This window comes from Saccopteryx bilineata, chromosome 3 (genome assembly GCF_036850765.1).
Source record: "Saccopteryx bilineata isolate mSacBil1 chromosome 3, mSacBil1_pri_phased_curated, whole genome shotgun sequence".
NCBI lineage: Eukaryota > Metazoa > Chordata > Mammalia > Chiroptera > Emballonuridae > Saccopteryx > Saccopteryx bilineata.
The window spans coordinates 299993979-300018983 of NC_089492.1; the positions used below are offsets into that span (position 1 = coordinate 299993979).

At 40.6% G+C, this 25005-nt stretch overlaps 1 protein-coding gene across 1 annotated transcript in view; it reads right to left on the reverse strand.

Moving 5' to 3' along the window:
* The window catches only part of LOC136331937 (zinc finger protein 420-like), a 108224-nt gene that overhangs the window by 42202 nt on the left and 41017 nt on the right, over nucleotides 1–25005 (reverse strand). The gene's annotated exons all lie outside the window — the stretch shown is intronic.

Consider the following 25005-nt stretch of genomic DNA (forward strand, 5'->3'; position numbering starts at 1 on the left):
AAAGATGGCCTGGGCGCTGGGGATGGCTCCTTGGACTCTGCCCCAGGTGCTCGAGTGGCTCTGGTCGCGGCAGAGCGACGCACCGGAGGGGCAGAGCATCGCCCCCTGGTGGGCAGAGCGTCGCCCCTGGTGGGCGTGCTGGGTGGATCCCGGTCAGGCACATGCAGGAGTCTGTCTGACTGTCTCTCCCCGTTTCCAGCTTCAGGAAAATAAAAAAAATAAATTTTAAAAAAAAAGAAGAAAAGGGAGAAGAAAGCCTGCTCGTAAGGAATTTCTGATGCCCTCCCCATCTGGTGGCAGAAATTGTCAAGATCTCTTAGGATATTGTAATCAAATATCTTGTTCTCGGGCCAATGGGAGTCATTTTCTAGTGTGTACTAAGGCCATGCCATGTTACAGAAGATTAATTTCTTTGGTTTGAGGTCTGAGAGACCGAGTTTGATGATCTTTTTTATGAGACATTTTAGAGGGGTCTGGTCAGAAGGCTTAGACTCTGAAGAGCCCATAGTGGAGACAGGTGAGCAAGAGGGGGTGTCTCCGCTTTTTGTCACTGTCCCAAGAGGAGAAAATCTCCATGTGGGGGAGTCATCCCTGATAGAGGTCGTCACCATCTGTCAGGGAGCTCCGAGGACGAGAAGTCCGAGAAAGTAGAGAGGTTTGGCTAGGCGCCTAGTCTTCCGTGCAGTTCACTGAGACTGAAAGTCAAACCCCTCAAAACGTGAGGCGTGTCAGAGAAAACCGCCCGACCAGGAAGGGGTGTTTTTAGAGAGAAATTTGGAGGCCAACCGGGGAAGGGGAAGGGAGAAACTCCTTACCTTTCTGGTGCAGCAGGGGTTCAGGACAGGGTTAGACTGCCGGCCAATAAACCTACAATTACACGTCCAAACAGAATCTGGGAGTAAGCCCAGGATGAGCTGCCACTGCCCATTGCTTCCCTGGTTGTAAGTTTGGATGGCAAAGAGGGATTGGCCAGGCAGTTAGTACCCTGTTCCGGGTTTTGGCACTAGATGTAAGAATGAGACGGCACTCAAACACCAGGTATGCAGGCTTTATTAGAGGAGAAAGACCTGCTGGGGCACTCCTCCAGGAGAAGTGCACCCAAACAGATTCTGAGGCAAAATTTTTATAGGGTTAAGGGAGAGCTTTGAGCAAGTGTGTGTTGCGTCAGCAATTCTGGTATGCTCCCTTCTGTAGTTTTATAATATCGGCTTCTTGGAACGCTTCTCCTCAAGGTGGTTGACCAGCTTTCTAGAACTGTTCTGTTTCAAGGGTGATAGTCCAGTAATGGTGGGGTCAGATAGCCAAGCAGAACAGCAAAAGGGCAGTTTGGAAGTTTTGGTAAATTCATGTATCTATCAATTTCAATGTCAACACCAATTAAACTAAATAAATATATGGCTGGTCGAATCTGAAAGGTGATTATCACATAAAGTTTGGACAAAAACCTTTCAATTTTTGGAGTAATTATGAAGTGCAAACCAACACACAAGAAAAGCCTATAACCACCTGAACTGCTGCGGCACAGTGGGTAAAGCAACTGGAATGCTGAGATTGCCGGTTCAAAACCCTGGGCTTCCCTGGTCAAGGCAGATATGGGAGATGATGCTTTCTGCCCCTTCCCTTCTCTCTCTCTGTCCATTTTCTAATAAAACCTATACCCAATTGAGAGCAGGTGGATAGACCCAAGCCCTGCCCCTCCACCAGCCCCTCTCTATTTTTTAAAAATTTATTTATTAAATTTAATGCAGTGACATTGATAAATCAGGGTACATATGTTGAAAGAAAACATCTCTAGATTACTTTGACATTTGTTTGTGCTGTGTACCCCACCCCCAAAGTTAAATTATCTTCTGTCACCTTCTATCTGGTTTTCTTGTGCCCCTCCCCTCCTCCAACCCCTCTCTCCTTCTTTGCCTCATCCCCCCTCCCCCCACCCCTGTTGTCATCACATTCTTGTTCATGTCTCTGAGTCTCATTTTTATGTCCCTTCTATGTATGGATTTATATAGTTTTTAGTTTTTTTCTGATTAACTTATTTCATTCTGTATAATGTTATCAAGGTCCATCCATGTTATTGTAAATGATCCTATGTCATCATTTCTTATGGCTGAGTAGTATTACATAGTATATATATACCAAAGCTTTTTAATCCACTCGTCCTCTGATGGACACTTGGGCTGTTTCCAGATCTTTGCTATTGTGAACAATGCTGCCACAAACATGGGGGTGCATTTCTCCTTTTGGAGCCATTCTATGGTGTCCTTGGGGTACGTTCCTAAAAGTGGGATAGCTGGGTCAAAAGGCAGTTCGATTTTCAGTTTCTTGAGGAATCTCCATACTGTTTTCCACAGTGGCTGCACCAGTCTGCATTCCCACCAGCAGTGCAGGAGGGTTCCCTTTTCTCCACATCCTCGCCAGCACTTACTCTGTGTTGTTTTGTTGATGAGCACCATTCTGGCTGGTGTGAGGTGATATCTTATTGTGGTTTTAATTTGCATTTCTCTAATGATTAGTGATGTTGAGCATTTTTTCATATGCCTATTGGCCATCTCTATGTCCTCTTTGGAGAATTGTCTATTCATCTCTTTTGCCCATTTTTGGATTGGATTGTTTGTCTTCCTGGTGTTGAGATTTACAAGTTCTTTATAAATTTTGGTTATTAACCTCTTATCAAACTAAATAGCAGGTTGTTAAATAATGAATGGATTAAGAATGAGATCAAAGAAAAAATAAAAAAATTCCTAGAAACGAATGACAATGAGCATACAACAACTCAAAATTTATGGGACACAGCAAAAGCAGTACTGAGAGGGAAGTTCATAGCACTACAGGCACACTTTCAGAAGCTAGAAAAAGCTCAAATAAACAACTTAACCCTGCATCTAAAAGAACTAGAGAAAGAACAGCAAGTAAAGCCCAAATATAATAGAAGGAAGGAAATAATAAAGGTCAGAGCAGAAATAAATGACATAGAGGCTAAAGAAACAATACAGAGGATCAATGAAACTAGAAGCTGGTTTTTTGAAAAGGTAAACAAGATTGATGAACCTTTAACTAGACTCACCAAGAAAAAGAGAGAGAGGACTCAAATAAATAAAATTAGAAATGAGAGAGGAGAAATAACTGACACAACAGAAATACAAAATATTGTAAGAAAATACTATGAAGAACTGTATGCCAAAAAACTAGACAACCTAGATGAAATGGACAAATTCCTTGAAACATACAATCTTCCAAAATCAATCTGGAAGAATCAGAAAACCTAAACAGACCGATTACACCAAATGAGATAGAAACAGCTATAAAAAAACTCCCAACAAAGAAAAGTCCGGCCCGATAGCCCCTCTCTATTTTGTCCTTTAGATATAGACCTGCCTCTTATCACGACCCACCATTGCAGAAGCGCTCATTTAGAAAATAATCCCGCCTGGGTTTTGAGGCAATGCGCATGCGTAGGTTGTTAGACAAGAAAGTGGCAGTAGAGGGAATTCAGGTGGGATCTGGAGGAGGTTTTACCGGTCTAAACCCGACCCCCCCTGTCCCCATTCCTGCATGTGGGGAACCTGAGGGTCGCTGCGGACGCCGAGAGTCCCGCTCCCGTGCCCCCAGCGGTGAGTGCGGAGTTCTGTTGAGAGGCCCGGAGCCTGCCCGCTTCGCTGCCGGGTGGGGGCTCCGCATCGGTTTCCAGGGAAACTCTGAGGCCGCCCGCCTGTGTACTCCCGCCGTGGGGCGTGGGACCCCCCTGCCGCGGGGTTTCCTGCCTCGGTCCCGAGGGGGCAGCGCAGCCCCGCCCCTCGCCACGGAGTTTAGTCCCGGGAGACGGACGCGGGTGTTGGAGAAAGACAGTGTACGCCCCTTCCCCGCCCGGCCTCTTTCCACCCATAGAGCCCAGACTGCCCCCCCCCCCACAGCCACCCAACTGCCACCCCGGCCTGGGGACCTTCGAACCCCCTCCTGAAACCCCCTCCCAGTTAATAGGAGGTCGGGGTTCAGGAAAAGCACACTCTCCATGGGGCAGGGATTCAGGGCGAGAACGCAGGGTCCCCAGAAGAGCCCCCAGCCCCGGGCGGGGAGGGCTGTGTGGGAGCGGCGACAGCGAAGGGGCCCCGGGGACACGCAGAGCGGGGCTGGGAGGGGTCAGGGGACGGAGAGACACGGGAGGGGGAGGAGAGGTCAGTGAGGGGCCATGAAGAGACGGCCACGTGGGGCTGCGGGGACCGCGACGGGGAGAGTGACAGTAACGGAAGAAAGAAGCGCGAGAGGAAGAAAGGGGAGAAATCCTGAGCAGAGAGAGAGGGGGCCCGGAGAGAAGGGTGCAGGGAGGGAGCTGGTGAGCAGAAGTGGGTGTAAGGTATTTTTCCCTGCCCAGGAAGAAGGAAGGGGCCTTAGCCACGAAGTGTGGAGAGGTTCCCTTGTCCCAGGGACAGGGGCTAGAAAAGTCGCATGGGGTGATCCGCGTAGGAGATATTTAAAGATTCTCTAAGGTGGTTGAGCTAATATGATGTAGTGAAATCTCACTGGCTGATCGACAGTCGCTTTTTTTCCAAAGGGCTCCTGGGAACTTTCTTTTGGCAGGCTTGGCTGTGGGCGATTCTAGCTAATTTCCAGGATCTGGGTTCCTCACGTGACCACCATTGCTGACCACCCCACAGTGGGGATGAAGAAAAAAAAATTTTTTAACAATAAATTTCCCTCTTTTATTACACATCTACACTTAATTCATTAAAAAAAAAACACCTATTGAGAACAATCTTAATCTGTTGAATGTCTGCTTTCTTGCAGTAGTTATTAACTTTAAAAGTAAGCATTGGTGATATCTCAAAACCACAGCTTATAATTGTTGTATTTTTTCCTCCCTTAAGTGATAAGCAGGGAGGGAGAAAGACATTATTGCATGCACCCCCACTGGGAAGCATCCACCTTGGAAACCCACTAGTGATTCTCTGCCCCTCTGGGGCTGTTGTTCTGCAGTTAAGCTATTTTAGCATTGAGCTATACCAGCGCCTGAGGTGAGGCTGTAGAGACATCCTTGGTGACCAGGGTGCCACCTTGCTCCAATAAATCCATGGCTGCAGGAGGGGCAGAGAAAGAGAAGAGTGAAGGGAAAGGGGTAGGAGTGGAGAAGATGGTCGCTTAGCTTATGTGCCTTTTCCAGGACTCAAACCCAGGATTTCCACACACCGTGCTGACACTCTACAGCTGAGGCAACTAGCCAAGGCCATAACCAGAGCTTATAATTCTTTGTCAAATATGACGCAGTACCAACTTTTTAAATCTTTGATGCTAGAAGTTGTTACATTAAAAAAGATTCCATATAATTTTCCTTTTAAATATATTGTGTCAAGTTTAAATTCTGAGCCCTGCATCCTTTCTAGTGTCTATCATATGTTGAAACAGCCATTGGCATTTAACAAAGTATGTTAGGCTATTTTATTGTGCACTTGGTAAGGATGAGCCTTGTGTCTTGAGTTTATCAAATGTTCAGCAGCTTTTTCTCTTTTTCATGTGATTTGTTGAATTAGTGACTGAAAGGTTGGAACCACCCTCATAGTATTCAGAAATGTGAGGTGTGCTGTGTCTGATCCCCATCAGCCAGTGCTGCTGAAAACAGCTTTGAGGGAGCAATGCAGACACCGCAGGGACCTAGATAAAGATGCCATATCCTGGGCCCCACTGCAGACCTGCAGAACCACAACTTCAAGTGGAGCCTTCATCACCAAGGGATCTGCATGCTTATTAAAGTTAAGCCATTTCCCTCTAGGGTTCTATTGATGACTTGATTTTTAAGAAGGGGCCCCACCGCCACCATCCCCCTGAAACTTCGAGAGCTCCTCTGGGTGGAGCAGCATTTTTGTTTTGTTCCTTATTTATTTAATTTAGAGAGTAGTGAGAGAGAGAGAGAGAGAGAGAGAGAGAGAGAGAGAGAGAGAAAGGGAGAAGGGACAGAGAAGCAGGAAGTATCAACTCCCATATGTGCCTTGATCAGGCAAGCCCAGGGTTTTGAACCGGCGACCTCAGTGTTTCAGGTCTACACTTTATCCACTGCGCCACTGCATGTCAGGTAGCACTGTTGTTTTCATGAGCTGCTTTAGGTGATTCCAGGGTGAGCCCAGGGATTAACAGAAAAAATTCTGGATGCATTTGTGTTCTGTTTTTGTTTTTCATACGATAAATTTTATTTAGAAGTCACAGAAGTATCCTGACCAAGTGGTGTTGCTGTGTATAAAACATTAGACTGGGACACAGCGGACCCATGTTTGATATCCTGAGGTCACCCACTTGAGTGCTGGGTTGCTGGCTTCAGTGTGGGATCATAGAAATAAACCCAGGCTTGTGGCTTGAGCACAAAATCATTGCCTTGAAACCCAATGTTGCTAGGTTGAGACCAGAGTTGTTGTCTTGAGCAAGAGGTTACTCACTCTGCTGTAGCCCCCCATTCCTCATTTAAAGACATGAGAAAGCCATCAATGAACAGCTAAAGAGCCACAATGAAGAATTGATGCTTCACATGTGTCTCCCTAACTGTCTGTCTTTCCCTATTTGGCCTCCTTACTGTTGCATCAGAAAAAATAAGTCACAGAAGTAGAAGTGGGCTCAGGGAACAAGTTTCAGGGTCAAATGAGGAACCCTGGAATCTTAGGAGAGAAACAGGAAAAGGTGACTTAGGGGGACACAGACATGCTCCAGAGAGGAGAGCGCCCGGGATGCATTAGTGAGAGTGGGGAGCAGGCATGGTCAGGAGAGGTGACAGGGTGTTGTGTTGGGTTTGGGCGTTCAGGAGAGCAGCGCCCGTTCTCATTGCTGTGGGAATGTGTGGACGTCTGAGGGAGGACAGACAGGTGAAGACAGGAAAATAATACAGTGTGGTCTCCCTGTAGGAGCACTGTTGGCTGACTCCAGTGAGGAAGGACAGGAGAGTGTGGCCTTTTCAGCATTTGCAGATCCTTGTGTCTGTGAGTGTGGATAGAGGGGCTCTGTGGACACCTGTGGTGGCACATTCTCAAAATGCAGACTTGACTCCTCAATGTATTGTCCCCTGAGAAAACAAGCAGAAGCCAGACCAGGACAGAATGGCTGCTTCTCAGGTAAGCGATGTGTCCTGCTCCGAAGCTGTGTTTGCTTTTCCTCCTAATTTTAGTGGATTTAGGACCCACAACCTTTAATTCTCTACTAATGTTCCTGCCTAGTGATGTGTCCATTTGGTTAATTTTATTTATTGATTTATTTATTTTATTTTTTATTTATTTTTTTATTCATTTTTAGAGAGGACAGAGAGAGGGAGAGAGAGAGATAGAGAGGATGAGAGAGGAGAGAGACAGAGAGAGAGAGAAGGGAGAGGAGCTGGAAGCATCAACTCCCATATGTGCCTTGACCAGGCAAGCCCAGGGTTTCGAACCGGTGACCTCAGCATTTCCAGGTCGACGCTTTATCCACTGCGCCACCACAGGTCAGGCCCAATTTATTTATTTTAGATAGTAGAAATATGAAGACAGAGAAAGGGGGAAGAAGTAGGGAGCATCAACTTGTAGTAGGGATGTCCCATATGTGCTTTTACTGGGTAAGCCATTGGTTTCAAAGCAGCAACCTCAGCATCCCAGGTTGACGATTTATTGATTGTGCCACCATGGTCAGCCTATTTCTCTTTTTCTTTCTTTTCTTTAATGTTTATTTTATTGATTTTATTTTATTTTATTTTATTTTATTTTTCTTTTTTCTGAAGCTGGAAACAGGGAGAGACAGTCAGACAGACTCCCGCATGCGCCCAACCGGGATCCACCCGGCACGCCCACCAGGGGCGGTGCTCTGCCCCCCCAGGGGGCGATGCTCTGCCCATCCTGGGCGTCGCCATATTGCGACCAGAGCCACTCTAGCGCCTGAGGCAGAGGCCACAGAGCCATGCCCAGCGCCCGGGCCATCTTTGCTCCAATGGAGCCTTGGCTGCGGGAGGGGAAGAGAGAGACAGAGAGGAAAGCGCGGCGGAGGGGTGGAGAAGCAAATGGGCGCTTCTCCTATGTGCCCTGGCCGGGAATCGAACCCGGGTCCTCCGCACGCTAGGCCGACGCTCTACCACTGAGCCAACTGGCCAGGGCCTATTTTATTGATTTTAGAGAGAGGCACGGAGAGAGTGAGAGAGGCGAGAACATTGATCTCTTACTATATGTGCCTTGGCCAGAGATCAAACCAGCAACCTCTGCACTTCAAGACTGTGCTGTAACCTACTGAGCCATCCAGCCGGGGCCCACGCTCATTTAATTGTCAGGGTCAGCAGCTTATACACTTTTTCTTTGTCCCAGAGACTTCTGTGCCTTCTTTCCATACAGGGTCCCTGAGGGCATTAAAAATTCTCACCATGAATTAATCACTTTTTTTTTAATTTAGAAAATTAAATTTAATAGGGTGACATTGATTAACAAGAGTATATAGGTGTTAGGTTGACACTTTCATAGCATTTATGCTATTATGTTGTATTCCCATCACTCAGAGACAAATCATTTTCTGTCACCTTATATTTGTCCTTCCTTCTTATACTTTTCCCCGTATCCCAACCTTTATTGTTCTCCTCATCATGCCCTCCTTCTGGTAACCACTTTTATCGATGTCCATGAGCCTCAGTTTTATGTCTCACCTATGTGTGGAAACAGTTCTTAACTTTCGCTGATAATGTTCTCAGAGTCTACCCATATTGTCATGAATGGCACTATAGCATGTCTTATGGCTCAGTAGTATATTTGGCAACTCATTTGTTTCTTTTAATAACTTCAGTTTTAACTTTGCTTTTTTTTATATCCAAGTTTTACTTGTAGTTGAGATGTTTTTATGGAGATTGTTTATTATCTATATGAATTACATTCTTTCTTGTGTATCCTTGGTATTTGATTTCTTCTTTTGTGATGGCATTTGAGAGCAGTATTTTTAAGAACTTTAACAAGAAACAGTTAAAAAATGAAAAATAAAAACTGATAAGGAAGTTATAAAAAATGTAAAAATTTTATACATAATGATAAGTAAAATGAAAAAGCACAGAAGAGGAAAAGAAGTAAAAGGAAAATTTATTATCAGGTTTGTGAGGTTACTGTTTTTTCCAGTAGGCATTTCTGTGCTGCAAGTTTTGGCTCTGAGATTCTTAGGAAGAACTCCTGTGACCTTCCTGTTAATTATGTAGGCAGGGCCGCAGTCAGTGGTGGGTGTGGCATATAGTGAGGGTTTACAGGATCAGCTTTATGGCTTGGTGGCTTGGTGGCTTTAAGGTTCTTGCAATGGTGATTTGAGGTCTTTTGTTTTTCCTCCAAACTTTGCAAAAATTCAGGGGACCCAATGTGGAATAGCTCTATTTCTCATTGGAGAGGGTGGCTCTGGAGAGCTAGCTGTGGGGTCAGCCACTGCCACTATTCCTACCTGTGAGGTGAGCAAGTTGTCATCTGGGAAACTGGGGTCCTGCACTTTGTCTTGATGCAGAGAGTGGGCTGCAGGCAGACCACGGGAACCTTGGTCTGGACCCTGCTCTTAGTCCCCGCTCCTTAGTTCAGCACCTCACCCTCCACCCCTCAGCTTCTCTGCTTCTCCCATCTGAAGAAGGCTGAGGCACTGTGGATTTTATTCTTCATTTCATGGGAAACAAGACCCAGGCAGCATGGCCCTTATTTCTTCCCACAGAGCAGCAAAGAAAAAAAAAATTAGAAAAACTTGGTTAGGCTGGTTTTTCTCCTCTTCAGAGCTTACCTTGAGGGCATTATATCTTCCACTCCCATTTTCAGTGCATCATTCACTCAGTTCATTCAGTGTGGGGATCGTTCAGGTGCACTGTGAGTCCATCTGGGGTTACTTCACTGTGCTGTAACTGTTCAATTTGTTGAAATTTCAAAGGAAGAGATTAGGGGTATCTCTCATGCCACCATTATCCTCTAATCACTTTCAAATACTAGAAATATCCCCTTTGTGACAGCAACATGGGAGGGTAACTGTGTCCAACCTCCTTATGAGGATGATCAGAGGCTTGGGTGTCAGTGAAGAAGGGAATGTAGGGTTTAGGTTCATGTGGCTGCAGCTTCACCTCTGTGGATCACAATTAGGGAAATGCACCTTCTAAGGGTCAGAAAAACTGAGGAAGTTCTGACAGAGAAGAGCAACTAGAAGGGACTTGCTCACTAGATTTCTGAGAATGTTTTCATATTTTAAGGGAGTGTTAAAATGTGGGGGATACATGTGGAATAACATTTGGAAAAATTACTCTTTTTATGATCATTTTCAGATTTTTTTTTTTACAGAGACAGAAAGAGAGTCAGAGAGCAATAGGCGTGGACAGACAGACAGGAATGGAGAGAGTTGAGAAGCATCAATCATCAGTTTTTTGTTGCAACACCTTAGTTCATTGATTGCTTTCTCATATGTGCCTTGACTGCGGGCCTTCAGCAGACCAAGTAACCCCTTGCTCAAGCCAGCGACCTTGGGTCTAAGCTGGTGAGCTTTGCTCAAACCAGATAAGCCCATGCTCAAGCTGGGGACCTTGGGATCTCGAACCTGGGTCCTCCGCATTCCAGTCCAATGCTCTATCCACTACACCACTGCCTGGTCAGACCAGATCATTTTTTTATGTTGTATGCCTACGATGTCACAGCAGATAGGTCTACATGAATGTGTATAAGAAATTAATTACTTAAAATTTTTTTTATTATACATGTTTTTCTTGCTGCTATATTTATGGAAAATGAATATAGCCTGATCAGGCAGTGGTGCAGTGGATAGAGCTTTAAACTGAGATTCAGAGGACCCAGGTTTGAAACCTTGAGGTGACTGAATTCAGCACAGGCTCACAAGCTCGAGCCATGTAGTCACTGTCTTTAGCATGGGATCATAGACATAACCCATGGTCTCTTGCTTAAATGCAAAGTTCTCTGGCTGAATCTCAAGGTTGCTGGTTTGCTCTAAAGAGTAAGCAAGGGGGTCCCTCGCTCTGCTGTAGTTTTCTCCCACCCTCATCAATGCACTTATGAGGAAGCAATTAAGGAACAACTAAGATGCCACAAAGAACTGATGTTTCTCATCTCTCTTTTTTTCTGGCTCTCTGTCTCTTTCTTTCTCTATTTCAAAAAAACGAATTGAGTTTTATTCACAAGTGATTCATGAAAGTACAGAATCATAAAATCTTTACTTCATGTTATTTTCTATCATTGTATTTTATTTTTAAGATTTTTATTCATTTTAAAGGGCAAAGAGAGAGCAAGACAGAAAGAGTACGGAGAGAGAAGGCAGTGTAGCATTAGCTCCCATATGTGCCTTGATTAGGGAAGCCCAGGGTTTTAGACCTGCGACTTCACTGTTCCAGGTTGATGCTTTTTTCACTGCATCACCAAAGGTCAGGCTCTATCACTTTCAAATTTTACCCAGTTCTCCTATTATGTCTGTGTGCATAACATGTTAACATTATTTGAGCTATCTTTTCTAATTGCTGAACAAGTTTGTTATTATCAGTTATGGAAACTTCTATAGATGTTTATGAGGTTTCTTATGAGTATGGGCCAGTGTTTGTACTTTTTTGAAAAATTGTAGATTACATTTGAAGTAAAACTCAAGGTCTACCCTTCACTGTATGTTTCACAAAGTAGTCTTAAAGCAAGGTAAAAAGTATTTTGTTCTAAGGTTATGTAGAGTAAATTTGTGGTTGTTATACATCCTGTTCTTTGAGAACAAGAAATTCCATTAAAATGTCAGCTCAAACTCATGTAGGCATTTTCCTCTCTGTTTTCTTTCTCTGTGCTATTCAGAAGTGTGGCATGTGGACTGAAGACATTGGTGTCACCAGTACAAAATACAGCTTGATAGATGTGTGGGAACATCCCAAAACTCCTGAGAATCAGCATTTTTTAAAAACAGCAGTTCACTGTTGTCCACGTCAAGTTTTTTAGCCAGGTTGGGTATGTCATAATTCTGAGCCAGATACATTCCAACTGGGTTGCCGAAAGTAAATCCAAGCAGGAATTAGAGCATGATGTCAGCAAAGAGGGTGTGGTAGACCAAGGTAAGATTTGAAAGGTGAACATGTGAGCCCTCCATTCACACTGTTAAGTTTCAAAAATTTTTTTAATCTTTTGATTCTTTTGGTTTTTCATATAAACTTTAGAATCAGTTTTTTTCAATACTTAAAGCATAAACTTAAAGGCCTAGGATGGTTGTTTGAGAGGTAGAACATCAACTCAGCATGTGGATGTCCCAGGTTCGATTCCCAGTCAGGGCACACAGGAGAAGCGACCATCTGTTTGTCTACCCCTCCTGTTTCTACTCTCCCTTTCCTGCAGCCATGGTTTGACTGATTTAAACACATCAGCCTTGGGTTCTGAGTAGGGCTCCTTCAAGCCTCAGTCACTGGAAATAGCTTGGTTGTGAGCAGCCACAGATAGGCAAAGCATCAGACCCAGACAGGGGTTGCTAGGTGGATCATGGTTGGAGCTCATGGGTTAGTCTGTCTCTGTATCTCTGCTCTTCTCACTTTTTTTTTAGTTAAAATAAAATTTTTTATCTATGTCCATGAGTTTCCATTTTGTGTCTCACCTATATATGGAATCATACAGTTCTTAGCTATTTCTCATTTAGTTATTTCACTATAATGTTATCAAGGTATATCCATATTATCGTAAATTATACTATATCATCATTTCTTATGTCTGAGTAGTATTCCATTGTATATATGTACCACATCTTTATCCAATCCTCTATTGGAGGGCATTTTGGTTGTTTCCATGTCTTGACCATCAAGAACAGTGCTTCAATGAACATGGGGGTACAGTATCTTTATGTACCAATGTTTTTGAGTTTTGGGGGTATATATTGGGTAGAGAGAGAAAAGGCAGAGAGTGGGGAAGGGAGAGGGACATAAAGAGAAACAAATATAGGGTGATGGAGGATGATTTGACTTTGCCTGTCTACAGCATATTTGACTGTCCAAATGGTGTGGAAATGTTTCCCCTAAATCTATGTACTCTGGTTGACCAATATCACTGTTAAATTTAATTGTCTAAATTTAAATATATAGAGATAGAAAATTTTTTTATTTGTTAATTTTTAGAGATAGGAGAGAGCAGAGAGAAGCAGAAAATAGCAACTTATAATAATTGCTTCTTGTATGGACCTTGACCAAGCAAGACCAGGGAGTTTTATTGATGACCTCAGTGTTCCAGATCAAAGCTATATTCACTGTGCCACCATAGGTCACGATTCTCATTTATTTTCTAAAGATTTTATTTATTAGAGAAAGGAGAGAAATGAGAGAGCAGAAAGAATCAACTCATATGAGTTGCTTTTGGGATGTGCCCTGACACGGCAAGCCCAGGGTTTTTACCTGATGTCAGCATTTCAGGTTTAGACTTTATCCACTCTGGCACTACAGGTCAGGCCCCTCCTCTACATTAAAAGGAAAAAAAATCACAAACGACATGCTTCAATGTAGTAAAATTTTTAAATATCCCTTACCTGACTAGGCGTTGGTGCAGTAAATAGAGTGTTGGCCTTGGATACAGAGGGCCCAGGTTCGAGACCCTGACGTCACCAGCTTGAGTGTGAGATTAAAGATATGACATTATGGTCACTGGATTGAGATTAAAGGTCGTTAGTTTGAAAACTAAGGTCACTGGCTCAGATAGAGCCCCCAGTAAAAACATGTATATGAAAGCAATCAATGAACAACTAAAGTGCCACAACGAAGAATTGATGATTCTCATCTCTCTTTCTTTCTATGTCTGTCCCTATTTCTTCCTCTCTTTGTCTCACCCTATCTCTGTTTCTCTCACTAAAAAAATAAAAATAAATTTGTCTCTAAAAGTAATCACTTTAAAAAGTGGGAGTGGCAAACTTTCTATACCCTGGAAATATCAGGATTATTACATCATTAAAATTCTCAAGAGTATGCACCCAGATATTCCATCCTACACAAGAGAATTTTACATTCTTAATATGAAAGGTATATTTCAAACAAATATTTCACCTTTATGGGCTATAAGTAGGTATGAATATAGTTTTGTCAATAGGCTCTATCTGTAGGGCAGCTGGGCCAGCTGAACTTCCAAAGGTTTCCATCTTATTGTCTGGTTAGGGCACATATAAAATAAAATGAATGATTCTGTCTGTCACTGTTTCTCTTCCCCTTAGTCTCTAAGTAAATAAATAACAACAACAAAAAATAATAGCCTCAGGTTAGTTTTGTCTGTATTAACATTCTTTCTTCCCATCACTCTTCCTAAAATTTCAAGGTTTTCATTGAGTGTACATTTTTTAAAGCGACAACTTTCATATCTTGCTAGTATTATTTTAGAGAATAAATATTCCATTCCTAGCTTTTGAAACAAGATCTGGTTGTGTTTAGATGGCACAGCTGAAATATACAAATGTTCACAGTTATGACACAGGTGAATGACGTAACACCAATTATTGAGAAAGTTACATTTTGAGTACATCATAAGCAGGATGAGAGCTCAAAGCAAGACCAAGAAAGGTCATAATGAGGAAATGTCACAACAGAGAGGAATGAAAACTTGCTTCCATTACTGACAGTATCTACTGAAACACCCTGGCACACAATGGCCATATGATAATAAAACTTCCAATTTTCAGTTCTTCTCAAGAGAGACATAGATGACAGTACAGTTTGATGAATGAACTGACTGCTTTGCTGCTTCTTGAGAGAACTGTTTCTGTTCTGCATGACACAGTGCCAAGACAATGGCAGTACATGGTGAATACACTGTAATGACTACTGAAATAAAGCATGGAATTGCTTAAACACAGAGAGTGCAGTACCAAAGACTAGTGGAATAATTCATTGCATGATCTTGGTTGGGAACACAGTCAACAAGAGAAAATGTTTTGCCAAGAGAATTCTTTTGTGATTCAAAGGTGAGTCACTGAAACAGGTCTATGTGACCGAAAGCAGTTGCTAGACTCTCTTCTCAGTAAAACATTCTCATAAGATTTTACCACTCTCTTCAATGCTATTCATTGAGAAAAAAGAAAGGAATGTTGTGGGAATCATAGAAGCAATAACAGTTAATGCCTTTTGATATTGTATTGTTATTAAGCTATCATGCAGATGTATTCCATGTATCTTTAAATAAAGGTTATGCCAATTTCTAAGTACACAAGCTTTTTGAAATCTTGTGAATAAAAATAGGACACAGCACAAACTCAGTGACCTCTGCTGAGCGAGTGGTGGCCCTTTGCTAGTTCGCAATAATTTTGTCTGCTGATTTCTCTCTCTGTGCCCCTGACTCACAACATTTGTCACCCACCATGGGGGCCTTAAGAAGAGATTAGGAATGGGCAAAACCAAAAGGGTAAGTTGGATGCGCTGTGTACGTGTAACTTTCGGGAATAACTAGCAAAGTCATGGGGAATTCCCATTTATTATTAGATGACTATGTACAAGTTTTAAAATCCCTTTTAAAGGAATTTGGGATTCAGATAAAAGACAAGATTTTGTTACGTCTTTTTAATGCTATTCAGAGACATTGTTATTGGTATACTCCTGAACATTGCAATCAACTGAATTTGAATGTTTGGCAACAAGTAGAAAAATCTTTATGCCGCGCTCATCAGCACGGAGATCCACTTGATGCTGAAGTGTGGGCTGCTTATAATCTTATTGCTACAGCCCTTGGCCCTTTGCAATCAGATGGAGATTCTGTTAAAGACTTGAGTAAGGTTATTTATAATGAGCCTGAAGGACATGATTCAGCACAGAATGAACAGAATGATGATGTGGACAATACTGTCTCTGCTTCTGAGTTTACTGATAATCTTTTCTTTTTTTTTTTTTTTTCAGAGACAGAGAGAGGGTCAGAGAGAGGGATAGACAGGGACAGACAGGAACAGAGAGAAGAGAAGCATCAATCATTAGTTTTTCATTGCACTTTGCAACACCTTAATTGTTCATTGATTGCCTTCTCATACATGCCTTGACCACGGGCCTTCAGCAGACCGAGTAACTCCTTGCTTTAGCCAGTGACCTTGGGCTCAAGCTGGTGTGCTTTTGCTCAAACCAAAGCTCATGCTGGTGACCTCGGGGTCTCAAACCTGGGTATTCCGCATCCCAGTCCAACGCTCTATCCACTGAGCCACCGCTGAGTCAGGCAGGTTACTGATAATCTTAATGAAATTCAGCCATCCACAGGCTTTTATCCCTCTTTCCCAAAAAATGAGGGAGCCCCTATGGATGATGTTGCCTGTCTAAAACATTTATTAAATAAATTACAACTTGTACTAGAACAACAGGAGATTGGAAATCAGTATACTGCTTATCCTGTTCAAAAGCAAAATACATGTCAGCCTACGGCTCCACCAATTCAAGGTCAAGAATTAATTGGTACTGGAAGGGGAAGGATTTTTCAATTTCCTGAAATCTCTGAAATGCAACAGGCATTTATGCGTCATGATGATTTAGAATCTAATTCTAGTAATTTTTCTGCATCTATTTTTCCAATTATTTGATAGCCTTTTCCTCCTAATGCTCAACAACCTGGGGGAGGGTATAATGTTCAATTAGACCAAATTGAATTTACTTTTTTAAAGTTAGTCAAACAATCTGTTGCTACATATGGATCTCAGTTCCCATATGTTCAAGGCCTTATCTCTTCCTATTGTAATGATCATTTAATGATTCCTTTGGATTGGCATTTATTTGCTAGTATGGTTTTGGAACTGGGACAATATTTACAATTCAAATCTTGGTGGAGAGAGGAGGCTCGTGGGATATCTCACATAAATGCCAGAAATAATCCTCTGGGAGCTACTTTTGAAATGCTCATCGGAATTGGCGCTTATGCACCTGTGGGACAACAAACTGGTTATACTGATGCTGTTATAGCTCAGATTAAATCTACTTGTCTTAAAGCCTAGATGCAAATCACTAGAGTTGGAGACAAGGGAGAAAAGCTTGAAGCTTTTACATCAGTTGGTACAAACTCAATTAGCATTAGGACATATAAAAGAATCATGAAGTCCTTAGAATTTTCTAGTCTTTTTAATAATTAAAAAATAATACCGATTTTCTTTGGTGTTTTAGCTACAATCTTCTGAGCTATCATTTTTTCTCTTATTCTTTGCCTGGAAACTGAGGCAAGGGACGTGTGTTGGATCTGACTATAGAAAATATCCAGCAGCTGCCAAGAGAATTTTCTTGGGGAAATTTTGTTTAGTCCCATCCATTGTTAGTCCCTCTGTCAGAAAATGCCCTGATTAAAATCAGGCATCTTTCTAGTCTGGCTGTGCTCTGAAATCCCGGGTTTCTCTTTGGTTTGTCTGGTCTGATTTGTCTGATTCTAATTTTTGTTTAGTTTTTGTTTAATGTTGTCTAAAATGTGATTTTTAAGGCCTGAATTAAGTGTTTACATGCAAAAATTAAAAATGCCGGCTTTTATATTGAAAAAATAGTTTAATCTATATATTTTTTGCTTTTAAAATTAGAAATTATAAGGAGTGCTCATTTAAATTTAAATTAAATAGAATATGGATCCTTAAGACTTGCCAATTTGGTTAATATATTGTAAGGTGTATTTGAAGTTTGAAATCAAATAAGAATTCAAGTATTAGGATTAATTAAAGTTATATGTTAGACTTGTGTTTCTATTTTGAAAATTGTCTTGTTTGTGTGTAAAAATATGCTCAAATCTGTAAAATGAAGAAATTAAGTAAAATTAAGTCATTTTAAGAATTTATCTCTAGCTGTTTCTGGCAGTTGGCTGCTTGTAAGGCCACATTCTGAAAAAGGAGACACTGAGGAAAGTGGGAATTTAGTTTCTCTGATGCCCTATAATAGACTTAACAATACAAAAGACTTTTAGATATAGAAGCTGATGCATTTCTTATTACTAAGCAACATTAGTTTTCTTTCTAGGTCACTTAGGCAGTACTCACTAAGCTGCAAGGTTTAGAGAGAGTCCTTAACAAAGCTCTAAGATTTTCTTTTTACAATAGGAAAATAACAAGGGTCATTTGGCCTCAAATAAAGAAAAAAATTTATCTTATACATAATTAAAAGAACAACTTTTTAAATTACAGTCTAAACTTTCTGACAAGGAATTTTTTTATACTCACTATAACCAAATTTCTGTCAAAGCTCTTAAAATGACTTGCTCCCAGTATAGAACTGTCTTTATACACAGGAACTGCTATCCTCCTCCACAGACTCTGAATGTTTTGTCTCCAAAAATTTAGAAATGTTAGCTTGGACTGTTCTTTCAAAAGCAAAAGAGTTACAATTCATAACTTAGTAGGAGAATTAGGCTTGTATTCAAGCTAATCAAAAAGCTAATGCTAACCCTCTTATTAGTATTACACAAGATGAACTTTTTAGATGGACAGTTTGCTAATTTACAACAGCAATGTAGGCAAAATGTAGGGATGAGGATTTGCTCTTATCTCCACAGATACAGGACTAGTAATACCTTCCAGAAGATTGAAGCCTCGGCATGAGTCAAAAATAGAAGAAAGGGAGATTTGACAATTAAATAAACTTACCCAGAAGGCAAAAAATGTCTTGAGACTAAAATTTCAAAAACATCTTTGACTCTCTCTAACAATGCTAGCTGTGTATAACTTCCACAAGCAATGTTGAATAGCCTGACACTGTATCAACATTATGTAAATCAACCTTTAGAAAAATTTGTCAGAAATATCCTCAATCTTTAATAATCTATTATATAGCTGACATATTAATAGCTTGTGAAAATAATGCTGAACTTTCAGTCATCCTTAAAGATACTTCTGAAACCTTAAATCAGTATAGTTTAATTATAGCTGAATGCAAAATTCAAACATCCTGTTTTATTAACATCATTACTGATTCACAATATATAGAACATATAGTTAAACTTATAGAAACTTCATATTTCAAATTATAGTTCTAGATTTCACAAATTGTTTCAAGAGTTAGAACTTTTATTGTAAAAAACGAAATTTGTCTGTCTGTATAACTCACATTTGTTCTAATACAGCTTTACCAAGACCTGTGTCTACTATAATAATAAAGTTAATGAATAACTCATTAGATCAATAGAATAGCTACTGAATTTCATACAGTGACTCATACAAATAGAAAAGGTTTAATACAAAAATTTAAAATGACCAGGCAAGAAGATTGGAATATTATTAGAAGCTATCCTCAGTATAGTATTATAAATACTCCTCCATTACCAAGAGGAATAAATTTTAGAGGACAACACAGTAATAACCTGTAGCAAATAGATATTACACATTATTTCTTTTTTTAGAAAACTATCTTATATACAGTTTTATTGATATTTTTTCTTCCTTTTGATAGGCCACACCTTTGCCTAGAGAAAAGGCTGATTGTGTCATTCAACATCTTATTGAAGCTTTTAATGTTATAAGCATTCCTACAGCAATTAAAACTGACAATAGTCCTGCCTTTACATCTACTAAATTTCAACAATTCTTAGCATTTTAGAATATTAAACATACTACTAGAATTTCATACAATCCACAAGGACCAGCGATTATTGAATGCAGTAATTGCACTCTGAAAAATACATTACTTAAACAAAAAGAGAGAGAAGGAAGATTATCCCTTAGACTTATGTTACACAAAGCTTTATTTACTTTAAATTTCTTAAATACAGGAGAAGATAATTTGACTGCTACAGACAATTGGGCAAAAAATAACAGATCTAAGATTAATTAACCTGTGCATTATAAAAATGAGTTGGATCAATAGGTACCTAGTGTAGTGCAACATTGGGGAAGAGGGTTTGTTTGTGTCATTGCAGAATCCAATGAAGTCCTTTGGATTCCTGCTCACAGAATTAAACTAACAACATAAATAAGAACAATAGAGTCTTTCCATATCTGCCCATTGCTGAGATGGAAGAAATGAATTTTGAAAGAAGAATCTTAAAGGTGCTGCTGTTTGTTATTGACAGGCTAAAATACCAAGTTGGGGTCAACTTAAAAATACAGTGTGTCCGTAAAGTCACAGTGCACTTTTGACCAGTCACAGGAAAGCAACAAAAGATGATAGAAATGTGAAATGACCAAATAAAAGGAAAACCCTTCCAGTTTCTGTAGGATGATGTGGCAGCATGTGCGCATGTGCAGATGATGATTTAACACCATGTATACAATGGAGCAGCCCACAGCCATGCCAGTCGAGATGTGGACAGTACAGAGAAAAGTTCAGTGTGTTCTGAGGCTCGCTAAATTTGAATCTGTGACCAAAATGCAACGTGAATATCAGCGCATTTATAACAAAGCGTCACCACATAGGAATAACATTACTTGGTGGGATAAACAGTTGAATGAAACCGGCAGTTTGGTGGAGAAACTCTGTTCTGGTAGGCCATCAGTCAATGATGAGTCTGTAGAGGCTATATGGGATAGCTACTTAAGGAGCCCTAAAAAATCTGTGTGTGAGCCCATATTGAACTGCACTGAATAGGTATGAAACTGAGAGTTTTTCTTTTATTTGGTGCAGATTTCACATTTATATCATCTCTTGTTGCTTTCCTGTGACCAGTCAAGTGTGCACCATGGCTTTACGGACACACTGTAGTAAAAAAATGCTACAAACTACTAGAAAAGAAGATAATGCCACTAACCTGTTTATAGCAATATTTGCTTTGGTAACAATTCTGGTAAGTAGAGCTAAAAATTTTAGTTATTAGGCATATGTCCCGAACCCTCCATTAAGTAGAGCTATTCATTAGGAAAATAGTGCCTTTCTTATTTTTGTTAATGACTCTAATTGGCTTCCAGGACCTTTTAATGATAGAGGTCCCTTAGCACCTTTGGAAGAAGGCATAAAATTAGAAAATTATACAACAGGAATTGAGGGATTACCTATATGTATACAACATGAGCCACACTTTAAAAATGGAAGCTCAGCCCTGGCCGGTTGGCTCAGTGGTAGAGCATCGGCCTGGCGTGCAGAGGTCCCAGGTTCGATTCCTGGCCAGGGCACACAGGAGAGGCGCCCATCTGCTTCTCCACCCCTCCCCCTCTCCTTCCTCTCTGTCTCTCTCTTCCCCTCCCGCAGCCGAGGCTCCACTGGAGCAAAGATGGCCCAGGTGCTGGGGATGGCTCCTCGGCCTCTGCCCCAGGCACTGGAGTGGCTCTGGTCGCAATGGAGCGATGCCCCGGAGGAGCAGAGCATCACCCCCTGGTGGGCATAGCGTCCCCCCCCCCCCGGTGGGCGTGCCAGGTGGATCCCGGTTGGACGCATGCGGGTGTCTGTTCCACTGTCTCTCCCCATTTCCGGCTTCAAGAAAAATACAGAAAAAAATAATAATAAAATAAAATAAAAAAATAAAAATAAATAAAAATGGAAGCTCAAGCTTGGCTCTCTATTGTCAAAGATAACAGTAAAGGAGAAGGAAAAAAATGTTTGTTACAAGAATATGAATTTAAAAGTAATACATCTGTACATGAAACATCATAGATTAAAGCCCTCATGGTTCTGCCCGAGTTAAAGGGCAGGGTGCTGATTTAAGATGGCATAAAAACAATGGTTTAATTACAGCTGGTGGTCAAAGTAATCATACTATCATATAGCATAGGGAAGGGATGTTACCTCAAGCTCTTCACATATAAAATTTGCTTCTATACAATATCATCTATACAATATCATCTGTGGAAAGTAGCTATGGCACTTAAACATGTCTGTAGAAAGGAAAAATCTGGATAAATTATCCTTCTAATATTATGTTAATCTCTAAGAAAAATGAAACACATTTTATATCTGCCTGTGTTAGATTGCCTTATATGTTTATTATTCAATATAAGTGAAACCAAATGGATAGCTGAAAATTATTCATTAACTTGAAATAAGTGTGCTTTTTATACATGTATTAACTCTTCTATTCTTTTTAATGAAAATAGTCAAAGTTTTTACATTTTAAGAACTCGAACAGGAGTCTGGATTCCAGTAGAGATGCATCAGATGTGGCAGGGTTTCCCTTCCATGATGCTGTTACAACACCTTATTAAGTCCTTGAAGCAAACCAAGAGACTAGTTGGACTGATTGTCGCCATTATTATGGGACTAATAGCTGTAACCACTGTGGCTGCTGTATCTGGAGTTACATTACATCAAAGTATAGAGACTGTGGACTTTGTACAAAAATGGCATGAAGATTCTGAACAACTGTGGACTTCTCAATAACATATAGAGAGTAACATTAATACTAAAGTTAATGATTTAGAACAGACTATGATTATGTTAAGAGATCAAATTGTTAGCCTGCAAAGACAAATTAAGCTAAGATGTGATTAGAATATAACTACTTTTTGTGTTACCCTTCTTCCTTAAAATCATACTTAATTCTTTTAGGAAAATGTTAAAAAGTATTTTTTAAATCATGATAATATAACTAAAGAAGTCATTAAATTACAAAGACATATTCATGAAGCTTTTCAAAGAAAATTAGAAATTCTAACAGATCAACCTATATTGAAAGGATTAATAGATAATTTATCACAATCAAATCATATTGAACATATTAAAGAATTTTTGGGATCCACCATGGGACTTTTTATAATAGTATTAATTCTATGTTTTCTTTTATATAGTCTGTCCACAAATCAAAGCAAGAGAAATAAGGGATGAATGACAGAAGACTGTGTTTTCTGTGGTGATTCATAACATTCAGCATAAACAAAAGAGGGAAAATGTAGTGGAATAACCCATTGCATGACCTTGGATGGGAACACAGCCAACAAGAAAAGAATGTTTTGCCAAGAGAATTGTTTTGTGATTTGAAGGTGAGTTACTGAAACAAGTGTATGTGACCGAAAGCGGTTACTAGACTCTTCTCATAAAACATTCTCATAAGACTTCTGTTCCTTTCAAGGTTATCTCTTGAGATAAAGAGAGGAATGTTGTGGGAACCATAGAAGCAATAGTAATTAATGCCTTTTGATATTATATTGTTATTAAGCTATCATGCAGATGTATTCCATGTATCTTTAAGTAAAGGTTATGCTTGATGCTATGCCAACTTCTAAGTAAACAAGCTTTTTGAAATCTTGTGAATAAAAATAGGACACAGCATGAACTCGGCAACCTTTGCCTGAGCGAGTGGTGGTCCTTTGCTAGTTCACAATGATTTCGTCTGCTGATCTCTCTCTCTGTGCACCCAACTCACAACAACAAAAGACAGATATCAGAAAGAGCCTGACCTGTGGTGGTGCAGTAGATAATACATTGGCCTGGAATGCTGCGATACCCAGTTTGAAATCCTGCACTTGTCTGGTCAAGGCACATATGGGACTTGAAACTTTCTGCTCCTCCCTTTCTCTCTCTCTAAAATGATTTTAAAAAATAACAACAAAAAAACAATCTGACCAGTGGTGGTGCAATGGAGTGTGAACCTGGGATGGTGAGGTTTCAAGTCTGAAACCCTGAGGTCTGTGGCCTGAGCATGACCTCATTTGGCTTGAATGCAGGCTCAAAAGTTTAAGAGCAAGGTCACCAGGACTGACCAGGCAGTGGAGCAGTGGATAGAGCATCAGCCAGGGACACTGAGAACCCAGGTTCAAATCCCTATGGTGGCCAGTTTGAGTGTGAGCTCACCAGTTTGAGCCTAGGGTCATAAACATTACCTCATGGTTGCTAAGTTAAGCCCATGGTTGCTATCTCAGCTAGAGCCCCTCCCCCTAAGTAGGCTCATTTGGGAAAGCAATCAGTGAACAACAAATGTTCTGCAACTATGAGTTAATGCTTCTCATCTCTCACTTCTGTTGTCTCTGCCCCCCTCTCCACCTCAAAACAAATAAATACAAATATAAAAGTTAAAGGGTCCCCTTAAAAAATGTTTAGAATGTGAATATAGCCTGACCAGGTGTTGACAAGTTAGATAGAACATCAGACTGGGACAAGGAGGACTCAGGTCCCAAATCCTGAGGTTGTCAGCTTGAGCTCGGGTTCATCTGGTTTGAGCAAAGGTCACCAGCTGGAGCCCAAGGTCGGTGGCTTAAGCAAGGTGCCACTCAGTCTGCTGTAGCCCCCCAATCAAAGCACATATGAGAAAGCAATCAATGAACAATTATGCCACAACAAAAAATTGATGCTTCTCATCTTTCTCCCTTCCTGTCTGTCCATATCAGTGGTTCTCTCTGTTCCTGTCACACACAAAAAAATGAATGTGATTAGAAATGTGAAGAAATATATGGATTACAAAAAAAGAAAACCTGAGCATTTTCAGAAGCATGGACACACATAGAAGGTGTTGTGCTAAGTGCAATAAATCAGGGAGAGAGAGATGTACCATTTCACGTCAGTTATATGTGTAATCTAAAAAACAATATACCTGAATAAGCAACCAGAAACACATTCAAAAAGAGAACAGACTGATGGTTGCAAGAGGGAAGTGGAGTGGGGAGACTGGGTCCAACGGATAAAGTAATTGAACACTTTGGTAGTTGCAGAACAGTCATGGGATGTAATGTTCAGCACAGGAGATAGTGTAGATAATACTGTATTAACTATGCTGGGTATTAGAAATATGGCGTGGAAATAGTTCAGAATTTCTAAAGTATATGAAGATCTAACCACTATATGGTACAGCTGAAACTGGTTCCAAATATTGAAAGAAAACATAAATGAAGAATAGAAAATTTACGCCCAGAATTCTGATTACATAAAAGCTCAACACATAATAAAATCCTTTCTTATAAACTTTATAAATGGGTAGACCCTGAAACAGCAAACATTTTGCATCGTGACACGTATTATACAGCAGAAACATTTCTTAGACAATGCATTAAAATCATTCAACAATAACTGTAAACTACAATTTTAATAAAGACATTTAATGACATGAGGATTATTTTCTTGTTTAATATATTTAAGCTCTTGCTACAAAAATGTGTAGACTATAATCCACCTCATTAAAAAAGCAAAACCTGCCTGACCTGTGGTAGTGCAGTGAGTAAAAGCGTTGACCTGGAAACTGAGGTCACTGGTTTAAAACCCCAGGCTTGCCTGGTCAAGGCACATATGGGAGTTAA